Source organism: Triturus cristatus, chromosome 2_2 (genome assembly GCF_964204655.1).
Source record: "Triturus cristatus chromosome 2_2, aTriCri1.1, whole genome shotgun sequence".
Taxonomy (NCBI): domain Eukaryota; kingdom Metazoa; phylum Chordata; class Amphibia; order Caudata; family Salamandridae; genus Triturus; species Triturus cristatus.
Window position 1 is genome coordinate 860,039,534 of NC_140582.1, and position 18,777 is coordinate 860,058,310.

Below are 18,777 nucleotides of genomic sequence, written 5' to 3' on the forward strand. Positions count from 1 at the left end.
TTAAGTCCTCTCCAAGGTGAAGCGGTTGAATTGTCTCGGACATGTATCCCTTGGACCTGAACAGAGAAAGCACCCGAAAAATGTTGAAACGACAGGCGTACTGTAAATCTCTGCGTAGTCATTGTATAGTGACGTTATTAATTTTGTTTTTCTCAAGTCTTTTAATAATTACTGCAAGTATATTGTTGCACATATATTATCCTATTTCTAGACATGTTTACAATGTTACTGCTGAACATTCTTTTAGTGAATTACCTCCGCTTGAATTGTCATACAGATTTGCGCTGCGCAATAACACTTTTATTAGTATGTTACATCATTCCCATCAGGTTAGCAATGCTACAAATTGTTGGATATGTGGCCGACTCCCTCCCTATCAGAACTATAAAGGAATTCTACCTCTTTTTCCATACCCGTTCACACACAACGGCTCCTGTGGAGCATGGTTTAGCTTAATTAATTCTCTGGATTCGAATTCTGCTCCTCCTGATTATCACAGAAATACTCATTTAGTACACAATAGAGAAAGGAGAGATCTCCCAATAGTCGATTACACTGAAACAGCATGGGAAAAATACACAGATTTCAATAAAGGTCTCTTTCCCTATATAGGTACCGTTACTAATAGTAAGCTGATACGTAGATTAACTAGAACCCTTGAAGCAGTAGTGAACGAAACTATTTCCGCCTTAGGCAATTTAACAGAAGAGCAGTCTGCTATGCGGATTGTTGTGCTTCAAAATCGTCTTGTCCTTGACGTCATCCTGGCCGATAGGGGCGGAGCTTGTAGGGTCATCGGATCAAGCTGTTGCATTTTCATACCAGAAAATTCACCATCTGTATATAAAGCCATAACTCGCCTTCATAAGATTGTAAACCAGATACACCAGAATCCAGGCACCTGGACTTGGTCCGGTTGGTTTTGGAGCGTGTTATCAGCCTGGGGATGGAGAGTCCTATCTTTCCTAGGTATTGGCCTTCTCATACTATTCAGTTGCTGTCTAGGTCTACAATGTGGACCAGCGATTTGTGGTCTGTGTGCCACATCGTGCATTCCACATCAAGATTTTCATTCAAGATCCCGGAAGAAGAAAGAAGAACAAATGATGCTATATGAACAGATCAATGGATTAATGAAGATTGATATCTCTTGACGGGCAAGTAGGGGACAAGGAGGGAATGTGGAAATATGGATTTTTCTGGTCAGTTATGTCCCCTATCTTGGACCCCAACGGTTCTATGTGCATGTGACAAGTACATGTATGTTCCCTCCAGTTCCAGTTATGAAGACGCAAATACATGTGCGTCCACCGTTAACATGTCCTCTTTCAGATCCGCCATGAATAGGCTGGATATTCCATTCATAAGTACAAAAGGCCACCGCCTTTATATGGTTCACTTATGCCATTTTACAGTCCAGGCAAGAAGGCCCTGATTCTGTCATCAAACTCTTCTTGTCTTCTGCCTCTGAAAGCTCCAGTCTGAGCCTGCATCTGTGACCATGAACTTTGTCTCATTCTCTGCGCGGCTCACGAAGCCTGACATCAGCTTGCTGCCTGCCAAGAACTGTATTTCACCTTCGAAAATTATCTGCTCCGCTCCCTGCCCAATGCATTCCTGTCTAGTAGCTTAAGTAAACATTCTTCCAGCTACCAAGCAAAGGCCCGACTTCTCTGTCTTCATGCAAGTAATTCATAGCCCTGTTACTATGGAAGATTCCGCCCTCGCATCTAGTGTAGACACTTAGACGCTTGTACACGCACTAACAGTCAGTATAGTCAGTATAGAATAAGATTCTACTCTAAGAGACCTCTCTTTTGGATAACTTAGTTCTTTAAACATAGGATGTTAGATATGATTTGGGATTAGGTTGACTTGACCCTCCAGACTTCTGTCGCCACATGTAGAGCTAAATGTCAAGTCCCCTTCACCCCCTAGTTGCACGTCAATTACACGTCATGCTGCTGCGCGCGCATATCTGCCAAGTATTTCTGCTGACATTGCGAAATTCTTTCATGTAACCACCCTCTTATGACATCACATCTGATGACGTTTTTTTTAATCACTCCCAGTTACGCCTATTTTTGCTACGTATGAATATATTATCACCACTATCAATTGTTACGCCTCTTGTATTGGCCTCACTGTAATGCCTATTGTATAAAAGTAATTGATTGTCAATAACGTATGTACTTCACTTCCTGAACCTTCGTGGTGATGGAACCTGGAGCAACCGATTATAATCGACCATTGGAATAAAGCCCATTCCGAACCTCTAATACCACGGATTCTGCCTCTTATTTACTGAGCTATTTTATTATGTTTCTGTATCAAATTAAGTCCCGGTAATTAAATTATTTACCACATGAACATGGTGAAGACCGATCAGATGAGGAAGAAGAGGAAGGGGGTGACCAGGTAGATCAACCCCCTCCACTTCATAGGGAGAAAAGGGCCCAAGTGCCCCTGACTGCAAGAGTCAATCTCTCAGTAACTAGATCCCACACAGGTGGATCAGGTACCACTGAGGACATTGAGGACAGCATCAATGAGGAGGACAGCCTTTTAGCACGCTTGGCCAAAAGACTGGATCTAGAGACCAGGTTGCTTGCTCTAGAAAGAGAGAGCAGAGATGGGCCTAACACCCATCAATGGTGGCACCAATTTACTTAATAAGGATAAAGAGCAATCTTATGATCCTAAAATCCCCAAAGGGATTGTCCCTAAATATGAAGAGAGTGATAGTATCACAAAATGGTTCACAGCCTTTAAGAGGGCTTGTGAAATTAGAAAAGTGAATAAGTCACACTGGGGGGCACTCCTTTGGGAACTGTTCTCTGGTAACTGCAGAGACAGACTACTGACCCTTTCTGTCGCAGATACTGGGTCTTATGACCTCATGAAGAGAACTCTAATTGAGGGATTTAGACTCAACTGAGGAATATAGAATTAGATTCAGGGGGGCTCATAAAACCGCAAAACAATCCTGTATTGACTTCGTAGACTACTCAGTTAAAACACTAGATGGCTGGTTAACTGGACACAATGTGCATGATTTAAATGGACTTTACAATCTGTTTATGAAAGAACATATTTTAAGTGATCGCACTAATGAAAAGTTACATCAGCATTTGGTAGACCTAGGTCTAATTTCTCCCCAAGAATTGGGAAGGAAGGCAGACAATTGGGTCAAAACAAGGGTGACAAAAACAGGGGGGCGCTAGAGAGCGCACAGCGGAATGGCTGCCTTCTAAGACAGCTCCGCCGGGCAGGTTCAATATGCGGCGATAAGCACTGTGCTACGGGCTGAAAAACAGCGGGGAAAGGCTGATTTCAAGAACGGAACCCAGCGCCCATGTCCGGATAGCGGAGTGGGACATGTAATGTGTCTCTAGGAGCCTCAATTCGTACTCAGACGATACGGAGCAGACGCGGCCGGCTGGGGGCAAGATGGCGCCGCCGTGAGGACCCGGGGCTTCGGAGACAGCGGGAAGCGGCGAGCGGAGAAGTGTGACGCCAAAGCGAGAAGCGGTATTGCCCAGGAGTCGAAAGTGCCAGCTGAGACCCTCTGCGTTGTCAACGCGCATAATGCTTGGGAGGCTGTGTGCGTGAGGCTGCTGGGTCTGACGATACGGAGCGAAATGGCGGCTCTTATCAATGGAGGGAACCGTTGCCGGAGAACGCACGGTGAAGAGAGCGGCATGATACAGTGACACCGATGTATGAATTGGCCCTACGTATTGCCCAGGTATGCGGGAAGAGTGTGCAGGCTCCATGAGGATAAGATCTGTGACTGACTGCCCCGGAGGGAGAAACTGACCGCCTGGCTTGGTGGAGGCTGGCATATGGTTAACGGAGTTGCAAGGCGAACCTCGGGCGCAACTTAACTATCTGACAGACAGCGAGATATTATCCATCCTGTCTACATATGACCCTATTCCTACGCCGATAGGTGAGAGCCTGATCCAAACTATCCCAACGAACGCTGGTAGAACTTCAAAGTCAAACAATAGAAGGATAAACGCTAGCAACCTAAAGAATGTACCATTACTGCCAGGAAAGATTATTTTGCCTACGATCAGTTCCCAAAAACACATCCGGGCCATACTACTCAACTGTCGTTCAGCGAATAAACACGCATCTGACATAGCTGACCTCATACTAAACCAGGAAATTGACGTAACCATTTTAACAGAAACATGGCTTTCTGACTCGAATTTTTTGTGACAAGGCTTAAAGCCAATTTATGTTTGTTATTTCTTTACTATTGTTGGTATAGTGTAGTATATTATTATTTTTCATCTTTCCGCCCCTGTTAATACCAATACCGCCCTGAAGAAGGAAGACTCCGAAACGCGCGTCGGCGTAATTGTGTATTTATTGGCGCAAATGTATGTTTATATGATTTTTGTATTGTATTGTTGACATTTGTTTATGATTATTTTGCAAATTGTATCTTTGTCACCTTTTATATATGTTCTTTGTTGATTGTATTGCTTCGTTCACTTCAGTTTGTATTATAGTTAGTGATGTATGAATATTTATTTACAAAAAATGAAATGATTTATTCAAAAAAAGAAATTGATTAGCAATTATATATATTTTTATAAATAAAACAAAAACAGATAATCATTCATTGTTCTTTTTCTGTGGTTTTCTAAGAGGTTATCTTGTCACAGGGGTTGTTTCTCCTTGTATTTTGAATTTCTGACTCGTCCTCACCATGCTTAGACCTATTAGTTCCCCCGAACTACTGGATTTTAAGACAGGACAGATGTCACAGAATGGGAGGAGGCATTGCCTGTATACACAGATCAGACATAACCATCACAAAAATACAGGCTGACCCCTCAGAATCGTGTGAATATCTGGGCATGTCACTTAGATCGGCAGATAACCAAACCTGTAAATTACATGCAATCTACCACCCACTTGGTACTAAGAACATGTTCATAGACCAGATGATAGAAATTATAACCACCAACTCTAATCTGCAATCTAATGATATCTTCCTAGGAGACTTCAACATTCACTGGGAGGATAACTCTGATAGTCAGATCGCACTGATAGTCAGCATTCCTGGAAGAGCAAGCGTTAGTTCAAGGATGTCAACTCCTTACCCACTCTAAAGGCTCCACCTTAGATTGGATATTAGCAAAAGAGAAAGCGATCGAGAAAATCGTAATCACCCCTTGTGATTGGTCTGACCACCACATAATTTCATTCGTAATTCCTTTCAGAAAAACCAAATTGACCGCACAATCTATTAAACAAAAAAAATGGACCCGGGACACCAGAAGAATTAACTTGGAAAATGCAGCAGCGCGCTGTGAAATAGACCTGCAGCCGCCTAAGAGCATGGTTGACGTCAATGACCTCACGTTGCACTATAACAAGACAATGTCAAGCATCATCGAGGACATAGCCCCACTTAAACTAAAAAGAATCTCTGACAAAGACAAAAACCCGTGGTTCAACGGCGCCCTTAATGAAGAAAGAAGGTCTCTAAGACTCTCAGAACGTAAATGGCGACAACACCCTTCGTCGCCCCACTTAACCCAACTGAGACAATGCAGAAAAGCTTACAATAAAAGCATTCTAAAATCTAAGAAAGACTTTTTCAGGAAAGAACTGGATAATGCAGTAAACAGACCAAGGAAATTATTCGATCTTCTAAAAGATCAATCAAATAAATCTGCCAAATCCACACCAACCATCACGAATACGACCTTGAATAGTGAAGACTTCTCCGTTTTCTTTACAGACAAAGCCAACGCACTGGAGAGGGAGCTCAAAAAAGCAGCCGAAAACATGGAAAGAGATAAGGACTTCTCAATGGATCAGCATTATCAACAAGAATTAGAAAAACCAAAAAACAAGGCTCAGTGGTCCAGATTTAAGCCGGTCAGCGAACTAGACATTGCGAAGATCTTGTCAACCACTAAAACTAACAATCACTACAACGATCCCATACCGGCAAAGTGCTGGTCTGCGATAAACCACCTGCTAATCCCATCATGGACAAAGGTCATAAACGCTTCATTGTCACAAGGCCAAATACCGGCCTGCCTAAAAACTGGTCAAGTCATTCCCCTCTTAAAAAAACCTACAGAGAACCCATCTGATCCCAACAACTTCAGACCAGTAACAAATATTCCCATGCTAGCCAAAGTTCTGGAAAAATGTGTCCAACAACAACTGAGTCTTCATATTTCGAAATTCAATCTTTTAAATGATTTCCAATCCGGTTTCAGACCAAACCATAGTACAGAAACAGCTATTCTGCAGATAGTAGATGACGCTTTACTGGCACTTGACCATAACAAAACATGCCTCCTTATCCTGTTGGACCTGTCGTCGGCTTTCGACACGGTGAACCATGAAAAAATAGTCGATCGGTTGAAAAACAGAATGGGTCTAGAGGGAACTGTCCTTAAATGGTTTAGATCCTTTCTCGAGAATAGATCACAAAAATTCATAGTCAACCAAACCCTCTCAGGACCATACAGCAACAATATCGGAGTTCCGCAAGGGTCAACACTATCTCCGGCACTATTCAACCTATACGTAGAACCGCTAACAGATATACTACAAAAAGCGAACATTTCGTTCCACATGTACGCCGATGACACCCAGCTGTACATCAAGGTCTCATCATCTGAAGAGATAAAGACCATGAACCATGCACTATCGAGAACCATCCAATGGTTAACGGCTAACCACCTGAAGCTAAACCCCAGAAAACAGAATTCCTATTGATTACACCCCAAAAGGCAAATCAAATATAGTAGAATGGACCAACAATATCACTGCTCTAAAATGTACTCCGAAGATTGTCGACTCTACTAAATCTCTGGGAATTACTCTGGACAAAAACCTGAACATGTTAGCTCACATTAACTCAATGGCAAAAAACTCCCGTTTCCATTTAAGTTACCTGCGGAAACTAAAACCATTCCTAAATAACACAGATCTCAAGACAGCAGTTCAGGCACTGGTTATATCAAGGATTGAGTATGGTTGCACAACTTTGGCCGGTCTCCCCAAGATCTCAACAGCACCACTGAAAGCATGTCTGAATGCTGCCACAAGACTTATATCTGGATCCAAAAAATTCGACCATATCACCCCTCACTTGAAAGCCCTTAACTGGCTGCCCTTCGAAGCAAGAATTCAATTCAAGTTGGCATGCATCACGCACAAAGCATTACATCTCAAAACTCCAGTTTACCTCGCAAAAAAACTCACGCTATCAGGAGGGTGCCGATTTTCCAGGAGCCATGCAGTCCTTCTATTGAAACCGGCTCGCTTTTGTAAGAAAAGAACTTATGATAGAGCATTCTCCGGGGCAGCTCCAAGAATCTGGAGCGCTATCCCCCCTAACATTAGAAGAATTCCTTCCATTACGGCATTCAAAAAGGAAGCAAAAGCATTCTATATGAGGAAATTTCTCCCATAAGTACATCTTGGTCACAGTCTACAAACCTATCATGACTTTTCCATGTGTCCGCTAGCTGCTCTCTAACCTTATATGGGCATGTATATACATGTTCAAATTGTAGTCTTTTACTTTTACTTTAAACTACTCATGGTAATTCAATATGGGTATATATTATCTTTTGCTGCCTAATGCTCTGTTCTAAACTTGGTAGGCATCTAATGACTTGTAATGTATTCGGTTCTGTTTCACCGAAATTCAGTTGTAAAGCGCTCTGATACCCTACGCAGGGTCATGTCCGCGCTATAGAAAACACTAAATAAATAAATAAATAAATACTGAGAGGGTGGCATTTCGAATTTTGGCCCTTGATAGCGCTGATGTAACGGAGGAAGTGGCGGGCAGCGCTACAGCGTGCCTCGACCTCACTCACCACAGCAATAAGATATAGGCTGTTGACTGCTCCCTGAAGTATGTGGCGGATGGCGGCCGGAGATTGACTGGAATAAAGGCTGGTGCGGGCTTCACTGCGAGCCTGGTGGGAGGATTCATAAGCCAAAACAACAAAGATCGGGTGCTGGGAACTGCTGACCGCCTCACATATCATATAGTTGCGGGGGACCACCAATAGAGAAATGCAGATGGAGCGGCGGTGAGGCAATCGGCGCCTGAAGTGCTAGACAGGTGGGGAGGCTGGTGCGCTGGGCCGCCCAAACCTACTGGACTTGCAAACAGCGGGCTGGTTCATCTGAACTGGGATGCTCCACGGTTCCGACTCTCTTGGCACCTAGGGGTCGGGGGGCAGAATATGGGGAAACCAGATAAACACCAATCAAAGCTCCCATTTGAGGCTAAGCGGCAAGCAAAAGGCGCCGCGTCGACATCGGACGCTGCTCCTGACACAGAAGAGGTGGCATCCACGGGAATGGAAGGGGTGCTGCAGGCTATACAACAGAGTCTGCAGGACGTAAACAGTAAATTGGATACTATCACGCTGCGTGTCGACAATATGGCAGCCAAGTTGGATGGACATGGGGAACGATTGGTGGAGGCGTAAAATCGTATTGCAGCGGTGGAGAATGAGTCGCAGGTCACGGCCCAAAATTTGCGGAAGTGGAAAAGCTATTGGAAGTGATTAAAAAAAGGCGGACGATTTGGAAGCGAGGTCTAGGCGTAATAACGTCAGAATCACGGGGGTTCTGGAATCCACCAATATTGGGCGGATGGAAACGTATGTAGAGGAACTTATCCGCAGTGTATTTGGCACTGAACATCTCTCCTCGATGTTTTTGGTTGAGCGTGCGCATAGATCTCTGTCTCCGTGGCCAAAACCAGGCGCGCCCCCCGACCTATAGTTGCCAGAGTCCTTAACTATAGGGATCGGGACGCTATATTGCGATTGGCGCGAGAAAAGCGGCAGATAAATCATCAGGGTAATACGTTGGAATTTTACCCAGATTTCACAGTAACAGTCCAGCTGGCACGGAAAGAATTTAATCAGGCGAAAAAGAAGCTGCGAGAACCTGGCATTGACTATGCCATGCTATATCCTGCACGGCTGCGAGTGACACATGAGGGTCGTGCAACAATTCTTCAGACGCCCAAAGCGGCACTGGAATTCATTAAAAGGATCGGCGCCAAACGCAAGGAACGAAAACGAATGGAGCAGAACCGAGACTCGGATTAAGACAGGATGAGGAGTGGACTTCACCTTGAGTACTGGGCGTGAAGGATTGCTGTGGCTGTTGAACATGCTGCGGTAAAGACAGAGAAATAGATCCTTTGGCTATGGGGGTGAACCCCAGAAATCCACACTGGCTGGGGGCTAGGCAGGACTGGAGGAGATGGTAAGTATAAGCGATATGACCTACGATATCACTGCAAACAGACTGGTGGATGTGTCTCAATTCACACTGCGGACAGACCTGGTGGGGCCGGGGACGCTGATGATACACGGCGGGGGCAGTAATGCATTGATCTACAAGGCCACTTTTTGGACTACCACTGCCGAACTCTGCCTGGCAGTAATGAGATCAGTTGTAAACGGAATGACGAGGGCGGAGGGAGTAGTTGGGGCAGGGGGCTGCGCTTAAATTGAGATTTACACCCTGATGTAGCACCACAGGTTTTAAATGCTGGTTTGTTGCCTAGGGGTGGGAGCTACTGCACGCTGGCAGGTAGATATGGGGTAACACAGGACTGATTGATATAATGGGATGTGTAGATAAATAGGGATAAACTGTCAGATAGTTGGCCAAAAGTAATGTTGCAGGAAATATTCAGCTCAAAATCTTAAAATATACCTGTCCACCATTTAGTTGGATGGAGCCATTTAGTTGGATGGAGATGTGTGTTCTTGGTGGACCCCCGACGCGGGTACTCCCCAAACTCTGTCAGTTTATGTTATTTTCCTTCTGTGGGATATGTCTTGGCATGGTTGGGATGCTGAAGTGGGAGGCGGGGGGATGAGTTGGGGTTGGGAATCGTTTTGTTGGCCACGGTACATGAGAAACATCGCTGAAATCCACATCTGTTAAGAGGCATATTGAGGTCACTTTATACTTGGAACTTAGTTGGAATGCAGGAGGTATACCTTTTTCAGCTGTTTATCTTGATATCACTAGTTGGGGATGGCAGGTGTGCAATTAAGTACTAGGCATCTAAACTTGCTAACGTGGAACGTACGGGGGCTTAATAACCCCCCAAAAATTAGGCAAACTCTCGCTTATCTGGATAGATTGCACATAGACATTGCTCTTCTGCAAGAGACACATTGCGCACCGACAGCTCACAATAGTGTTGGGCGTAGATGGGCTGAGTCAATACACCAATCCTCATATTCATCATATTCCAGAGGGGTTCTCATACTGGTTAAAAAGGGACTACAGTTTGCCATCGATACTACTATTGCGGATGACCTGGGGCGCTTTGTTCTTATCACAGGTATGCTGCGGGGACAGAGACTGGCTATTCTGAACACATATGGTCCAAATGTTGACGATCCACAATTTTATCATACTTTATGGGGTACACTAAGGGACCTACAAGACACCCATTTGATTTGGGGAGGAGATTTTAACATCGCACTATGCGAAGACTTCGACAGGTCCGGGGGAACGGTTGAGACACACAGACGGGCGTTGGGCAAATTGAAAGACATAATGGTGGATAGGAGACTTACTGATGTTTGGAGAATAAGGAATCCAGAGCGGAGGGAGGCCACGCATACATCAGCTGCACATCGTAGTTGGTCCCGCATAGATTATTGGTTAGTCTCTGAGGACATAGCACTATGGACACGAGCTGTGAGGCACTTGCCCAGAACGTTGTCTGATCACAATCCAGTGCTCCTCTCCCTGGAAATGCCACTTTATGTACCGCCCCCTTTCAGTTGGAGGTTTAACGCAAAAGCCTTGCTAGATCCCATATATGTAACCGCTATAGGACAGGCGCTCAAGGAGTATTTTGATCAAAACGCGCCTACAATGAAAGATCCTGGCATGCTTTGGGAAGCTTTTAAGACTACGATTCGTGGCATCTGCATAAGTACGAACGCTGGCATTCTTAGGGATATACGGCAGCAACTGGCAATGCGTGAAGATAAACTGCGAACTCTGGAGTGTGAATACGAGCGAACACAAAACGCCAAAATATTGGGTGACATTAGAGATTCTTTATCCGAATATCAAACGTATGCCGATGATGAACTTAAATATATAGCAAAGAGACAGGTGGCGAGGGCCTATGGAGAGGGTGGTAGATCTGGTAGATACTTAGGGCCTCATGTAGGTAGCCAAATACCGGTCGGTAACGGCCGAAATTCGGTAAAAAACCCGTTACCGACCGGTATTTAGATAGTTGAGATGTAGGAGGCCAAAAACACATATTCGGTAAATATGAATCGGTAAATACCGATTCAAATTTACCGACTTCAAAAATACCGCTTCAAATTTACCGAATACATATTTTCCGAATCGGTAAATATGAAGTGGTAATACGGAAAAATGATATGTATGTAAATTCGGTAATTAAGAAATCCTTCAAAATCGGTAAATAAGAGTCGGTAATTAACACTGATAGAAAGCAGGTGGTAATTTTCAACAGTGCATTTAAGCAATCCCAAAATGCAACAGCATGGACAACATGGCCGCTCTGTATGTCATTGCAAGGCGGCTACGTCTACAGGCTGCAGGACTGAGGATATGGAGACGGGAGGAACGCATCTACAGACAGCGCATCACACTCTTCCAACTAACTGACGCAGAGATACATGAAAGGTACAGGCTACACCCCCAAACCATCATGGACCTGATAAGGGACCTGCACCCACTCCTGGACCAGCCAACAAGAAGGGCCCATGCCATACCACCACATGTGCAGGTGCTCTGCAGCCTACACCTACTTGCATCTGGCAGTTACCAGGGGGTGATAGCTGCGGTGGGCGGTGTATCCCAGAGTTGCCTGTCCCATTTCTTCAGGAAGTTCCTGGATGCCATGATGCAGACAATGCACCACTACATCAGCTTTCCAAACACAGAGGCTGAACTGCAGAAAACTAAAACTGACTTTTATCACATGGCACAGTTCCCCCATGTCATTGGCTGTATAGATGGCACACATATCCCAATCTGCCCACCAGCTGCCACTGAGCACATCTACAGAAACAGAAAGTCCACCCACTCCATCAATGTGCAGGTAATCTGCGATGCAGGGAACATCATCACGGATATCGTTGCCAAATTCCCTGGGAGCACCCATGACTCCTACATCTTCCAGAACAGTGGGATCTACACACGTCTGCTTGCGGGAGAATTTGGAGAAGGATACCTGCTAGGTAAGTAGCAGTGACGCTACATAGTACTCAGTGCAAATCATAGTGTATTGAGGCATGTGACTGATGTCTCCCTTGTACTCACCTAGGGGACAGTGCATATGCCGTGCGGTCATTCATCCTCACTCCCTACCTACACCCATCAACCCAGAGTGAGAGACGATATAATGTGGCACACAAATCTACTCGCAATGTGGTGGAGCGCACGTTTGGACTACTGAAGAGCAGGTTTCGCTGCCTCCATAAGAGTGGAGGTGCACGCCAGTACACACCCATCCTCTGCTGCAAGATTATTGCCACTTGTGCAATGCTGCACAACCTTGCCACAAAGAGAGGCACAGAGGTCGAAATGACATATATTGAGGACAATGATGATGAGTCTGCACATGCAGAGGCCAACGCAGCAGGAGTACAAACAGCAACAGATGGAAGAGTGAGACGGGCAGAGATCACATCCAACTATTTCTGAATGAGTAAGGGGACACAGCCTGTAGTTGGATGCCATAACGTAGTTTAATCAGGCAGCACTACGCCACAACACAAAGGAAATTGTATTGCAACAACAATGAAAAATAAAATTTTGTGAGTTAAGGGTTACTTCACCCAAATGTGTCATTGTTGCGCATGGCGCATTAATGTATGCGCCCACGCGCAGCAGTGCGGGATGGAATTGAGGGGGCGTCCTCACTGGCTGGGGTACCAGTGGCACCACGTTGACGCCTGTTGCTCCGACGAGTGTCTGGGACAGGGGGGGGTTATGCTGCTCCTGCTGGTCGTGTCTTCTGTGTCGCCAGCATCCAAAGCGCCAGCTGCTGCAGACTGGCTGGTGAGCAGCACTTCTAGTGCACTTGTGACCCTAACCATCCCCCTGGACACATCTGTGCTGCACTGTGCAAGGCCCTCCTGCATCGCCACAGAGCGCCTGCAGATCAGCGATGTGGCAGTCGCCAGCCGGTTCACTGCCCTCGAGGTCTGATCCTTCCTCTGATGTCCCCTGCGCCGTGTGGCCCTGTCCTCATCGAACTTTGAGCACAGCAGCATGATCCCGCATGCCCGCTGCCATATCAGCTATGCCCCCTGCCATGGTGGTGATGCCCTTTTCAATGTTTCCAAAGGTGTTGTTGAGGCCACGCATCTGTCGCTGTACGGACACCATTGCCCTTGCCTGGACGCGTTGTATTTTCACCATGGTGCCCTCAAGACCTGAGAACACTCCATGGCCCTGCCCAAGGGGAGGTGGACTCTGCGGCCGAGCCCTGCGGCGCCGTCTGCCAACTGTGTGTTCTCCCTCAGACTCGGAAGGCACACTGGCATGGGTTACATCCTGGGGTACAGTGGACGTTTCCGGGCCCCTCGACTCCTCGGATGATGAGTCGGTCACATCCAACCTGGCTGCAGGACGCCTCCTCAACCTGTGCAATGCAGGAGGTGAAGATGGTGGTGAAACCTGCAGGACTGGGGATGCTGGCAGGAGCGGCGATGCTGGCTGGGGTGGTGTAAGTGCCTGTGGTGCCGTTCCCTGGGCGGAACTGGTGGTGGCCTTCTCTGTGCTGGGTGTGTGGTGTGCCCTCACTCCCTTCTCATGGCCAGTTCTGTGCGCAGTAGTGCCTGTGGACAGAAAAGCAACAGCAGCTAAGTGTACCTGAAGCTTTGTCTTGATGACATGACAATACAATTTCTAGACAGTATCTCAATGTCCTCGTATCATGTTTGGCCTTTCAGGGACTACATCTCACATGATGCATTGCAGGCATGCACTAATACCTGTACTGGAGTGGGATTCTCATGGCACATTTTGGGAGTTGGGATAGGGGTAGGGGGGGGCACATTGCTGTGCAAGCGACTTACCTTGTTTGGAGGTGCCTCTGGCGGAGCTGTCAGCGTCCCCAATCCCCACGATGCTTTCTGGCTCAATCGTTGTCTCTACTAGCTCCTCCAGTTCTGTCAGGGCTGGTGCTCTGTTGCGTCCACCTCCTGTCTGGCTGGCCTCTTTTTTTAAATCTGCCACCTTCCTCTTTGTGATGATGCGGATGTCATACCACCGCTTCTTCAGGACATCGATGTCCCGGGGGGTCACTCCCATGGCATTCACCTGTGCCTGGATTCCAAGCCAGATCTTTCTTTTTTCTGACTCAGGCACTTGCTGTGACAGTTTCCCAAATAGTTTCTGGTGCTGCTTCACGACCTCCTCCACCAGAACTTGCAGCTCCTTTGGGCTGAATTTGAGCTTTCGCTTCCTCTCCCCTCCTTCCCTCTCTGTGTCCTGGCTGGCCATTCTTGCAGTCTCCAGGTCTGATTCTGGCAGTTGCTCTCTTCCTCTCCTCAGCACTCCCAGCCTCTCCAGAGTCTGCTAATTGTGTGCACCTGCCTGGGTGTGGCCACTCCCTGGTTGGGTGGGGTTGAGGTTGCACAGGATTGGCTGCTTGAAGTCATGTGTATTTGAACTGCCGATTCGGTATTTACCGAATCGGTATTTACCGAATCGGAATATACCACGTCGGTATTTACCGATTCGGGAAATACCGCTTCGGTATTTACCGATTCGGTAAATTCCGATTCATGTTTACCGAATTTTACCGATTCGGTAATGTTTACCGATTGTTGACCTACATATAACTTACCGATTCTTAAATACCGATTCGGTAAAATTCGGTATTTAAGAATCGGTAAAAAAAAATTACCTACATATGGCCCTTAGCGGCTAAAATCTGCGAAGGCCATGCACCACAGACTATCCAGGCGATCCGATATAGTAACGGAGATCTGCGACCCGGGGCACAGGCTATTCTAAACGAGTTCATGACTGCATATGGAGCACTATACGCTTCGCAGCCCACGGCATCCTCGGCTGAAATAATGGAGTATCTGGATGACGTGGCGATAGCATGGCTATCGGACACGCACCGGGAATATCTATCATTGCCCATCACGGTGGAAGAGGTAACGGAAGCTGTTAAGTCTCTACCAAATGGGAAAGCACCGGGCCCAGATGCGTTCACGTGCGAATTTTACAAAACCTTTATTGACCAATTAGCGCCCCATTTGGTCGAGATGTATGGAAATGCCCATGAACAACAGATGCTACCTCCTACACTACGAGAAGCGCTATTACTGGCGCTACTCAAACCGAATAAAGATCCTGAATATTGCGAGTCTTACCGACCTTTGTCCCTCATAAATGTGGATAATAAGATACTGGCCAAACTGCTAGCTGCTCGGCTGCAACCATTAATGACCAAATTGATTTTGCCAGATCAGTCCGGATTCATCCCTTCACGATCTACGGCTCACAACACACGGACGCTCTTTGCGCTATCACATTATTTGACACCTACGACCAAAGCAGCGGCGTTATTCCTAGATGCGGCTAAAGCACTTGACTCTCTTGAAAGGTCATACCTTCACACAGTATTAAGGAGAATGGGATTTACTCCTATGTTTCTCCAGTGGATACAACTGCTATATAATGCACCCGTGGCACGTATAAGAGTGAATAAATATATTTCGGAGCCTATTGATATTCAGAGGGGAACTAGGCAGGGATGTCCATTGTCCCCGCTGTTGTTCGCGATAGCACTTGAGCCATTGGCCTGTAAAATTCGGCAGGGGCATCACTATTCTGCGCTTCAATTTCCACAGAGACCGCTACACATATCGCTGTATGCGGATGATATGTTGCTATATGTGCGGGACCCTGGGGACTATTTGAATCCTCTACTGAGGGAATATATTAAGTTTGCGCAACACTTAGGCATCAATATAAACTGGTCCAAATCATTGATTATACCCTTAACGGACAGCACGCAACCGCACCTCATGGATTATCCATTGGAGTGGAAGTCCGAACCGGTAAAATATCTGGGCGTTTGGTACCATCGAGACCCTGAAGTCGTCATTCGTACTAATTATGGGAGGGCAATAGATGCACTGGAAGGGAAAATAAGACGCTGGATTTAAGTGCCGCTATCATTGGCTGACCGCATAGCTATTGTGAAAATGGTAGTTTTACCTAAGTTATTGTATCTTTTTAATAACATACCAATACAACCCCCAACCGAGGTTTTTCGTCGGATCACCTCCATGGTCCTCCAGCTAATATGGGCGGGTAAACAGGCCAGGATTGAACTACGGGCCCTTACATTGCCCTACTCACAGGGAGGGTTCGGAGTCCCTGATTTTATGCTTTATTACCTTTGTGCGCAAGCACAATATGCACATTTCTGGTATCACAAGGTCCCCTACCTAACACATGTTGCAATTGAGGAAGGAGACGCCCAGCCAGCTCCACTGGATGCTGTCATAACCCATCATAGGCCCCCGCTGCATAAGCGCGATATAAACACGATAGACACGACAAATAAGGCATGGCACATCATGGGAAGAAGGCAAACAAACTGCCGCTATACGCCCCTGCGCTGCGGCTGCACTGGCATCCAGAGATTTCTGTCACTCAAGAAGAAGTAGGAATGGGATTGCTAAGGCAAGTGGGCCTCGATACTATGGGGGACCTATACACAAATGGGGTTTTTAGTACACTAGATGAGCTGTCATTCATTAGTAATCAGACATTATTGTTTCAATTTAACTACCACAGACTGCAAGGTGCCATAAAAAAGCTATATCCATCTTACCCGGCGGAGCCACCGGTACTGTCCGCCTTACAGAGGCTGATAGCCAACCCTAAGGCTAAGCATTTGGTATCCACGCTCTATACTAAATTGCAAAAAGACATAGCGGCAACTACACATAAAGCGATGGAGAAGTGGAATAGCTGCCTGTATGATCCCTTGACGGGGGAAGAATGGGCTGTGGCTTGCTCACTGACTGGTATGTTAACACCTAATGGCAATTTGTGCATACTGCACTACAAGTACCTTCACCAGACTTACTATACGCCTGCTCGGCTGAATAGCTATGGTCTACGTACCGATTCTAGATGCTGCCGCTGTAATGCAGAAGGGGCAGATTTTGTGCATCTGGCATGGACTTGTGGTGCGGTTGCAGAATACTGGTTAAAAGTAACGCAGATATTGGGTGCAATGGTGGGCAGTAATGTTGAATGTGATGTTCTCACGTGTTTGCTGGGACTGATTCCTGGGGTACAAGCTCAGAAGCGCAAGTTCTGTGTAATTTCGTTGCTATTGGCCAAAAGGAGAATATCACTGTGCTGGAATAGTAGACAGGCTCCCAAGATCAAACAATGGATCTGCGACTTGACGTATTGCAAAGATAATCTACAAACGTATGAAGAAGAACTTCCAACTAGGTCAAAACCAAGAGACTATTGGAAATACCTGACTCAATATTTACAAATGCATCAAGTGGATTGATTGACTGTAATAACTGCACTGGAGATCGGGGGGTATTGGGCGACACTGCATTGATATGGAAATGGATGAAGGATGTTGTTGTACTGAGGCCGAGTTGTTAAGTTTCTGACTGGAATTGTCTATTTTGGAAAATGCTAATAAACAAAAAAAAATGAAGGGTGACAAAAACAATCACTGGATCTGACCAAAAGAAAGGGGTTACAAAACCTCTCTGGGGAAAGGTGGTGAGAATCCCCAAGATAAAAAGCCTGAGTCTTCAAAAGGGCCTTTAAAAACCTGCACAGGGGGGTGGGTCCCAAAACTCTTCCCAATCTACTAACAAGTACAGGTGAAAGAACTTTGATCCTTTAAAGGCCTGGTGTAACAACTGTAGAAAGTTGGGACACTTAACTGGATATGCTACTTGTCCTAACAAGAAGCCCCCTAGTCCTAGTACAGCTACTCCTGGGGTAGCAAGTCTCCAGATGGGATCAACAGTGTGCCAAGAGCAAATCAGGTTGCACACTGAAGAAGGTCTGGTTTCAGAAGGGGAAGTTGAGTTTGCCACTGTAGCTGTGTGGCCACCCAACTTAAATGAATACTTACAATACCCTTGGATCAATGGAACTAGGATAGAAGCTCTCAGGGATACAGGTGCCAGTGTCACTATGGTGAGAGATACACTGGTCTACCCTGAGCAATACTTGATTGGGAGAACTTACCTAGTCACCAATGCTGACAGTGTTACCACTAACCATGCAATGGCTATGGTGACATTAGACTGGGTGGGGAGGGTTTCAGGCCTGTAGCAGGTAGTGATCTCTCCAAAGCTACCAGCTGCATGTCTGCTTGGCAATGACCTGGAAACCTCAGCATGGGCTGAGGATGTACTGAAATCCCATGCAGCAATGCTGGATGTCCCTGATTTGGTGTGTGTAAAAACAAGAGCACGGAGCAGAAAACAGGGTGAAAAAGGAGCACTGGAGCCTGAACGTATGTCCCACCCTTCCAACAGGAAAGGTAACAAGACTAGGAAACCAGCTTCTGTACAGCAAAAGGATCAGGACTCCTATCCTCAGGGAGAGGACTTGGACACCCCAGAGGGAACTGAGCCCATGGAGCTTGACCCTTACCAGGTTGAACTCCTGGGCCCAGGGGGACCCTCTAGGGAAGAGCTGTGCCTTGGACAGCAGGACTGT

The 18,777-nt window shown here is 46.3% G+C and overlaps 1 protein-coding gene across 1 annotated transcript in view; it reads right to left on the bottom strand.

Annotated features, from left to right (window-relative positions):
- The window catches only part of WDR19 (WD repeat domain 19), a 992,607-nt gene that overhangs the window by 749,681 nt on the left and 224,149 nt on the right, over nucleotides 1-18,777 (bottom strand). The gene's annotated exons all lie outside the window — the stretch shown is intronic.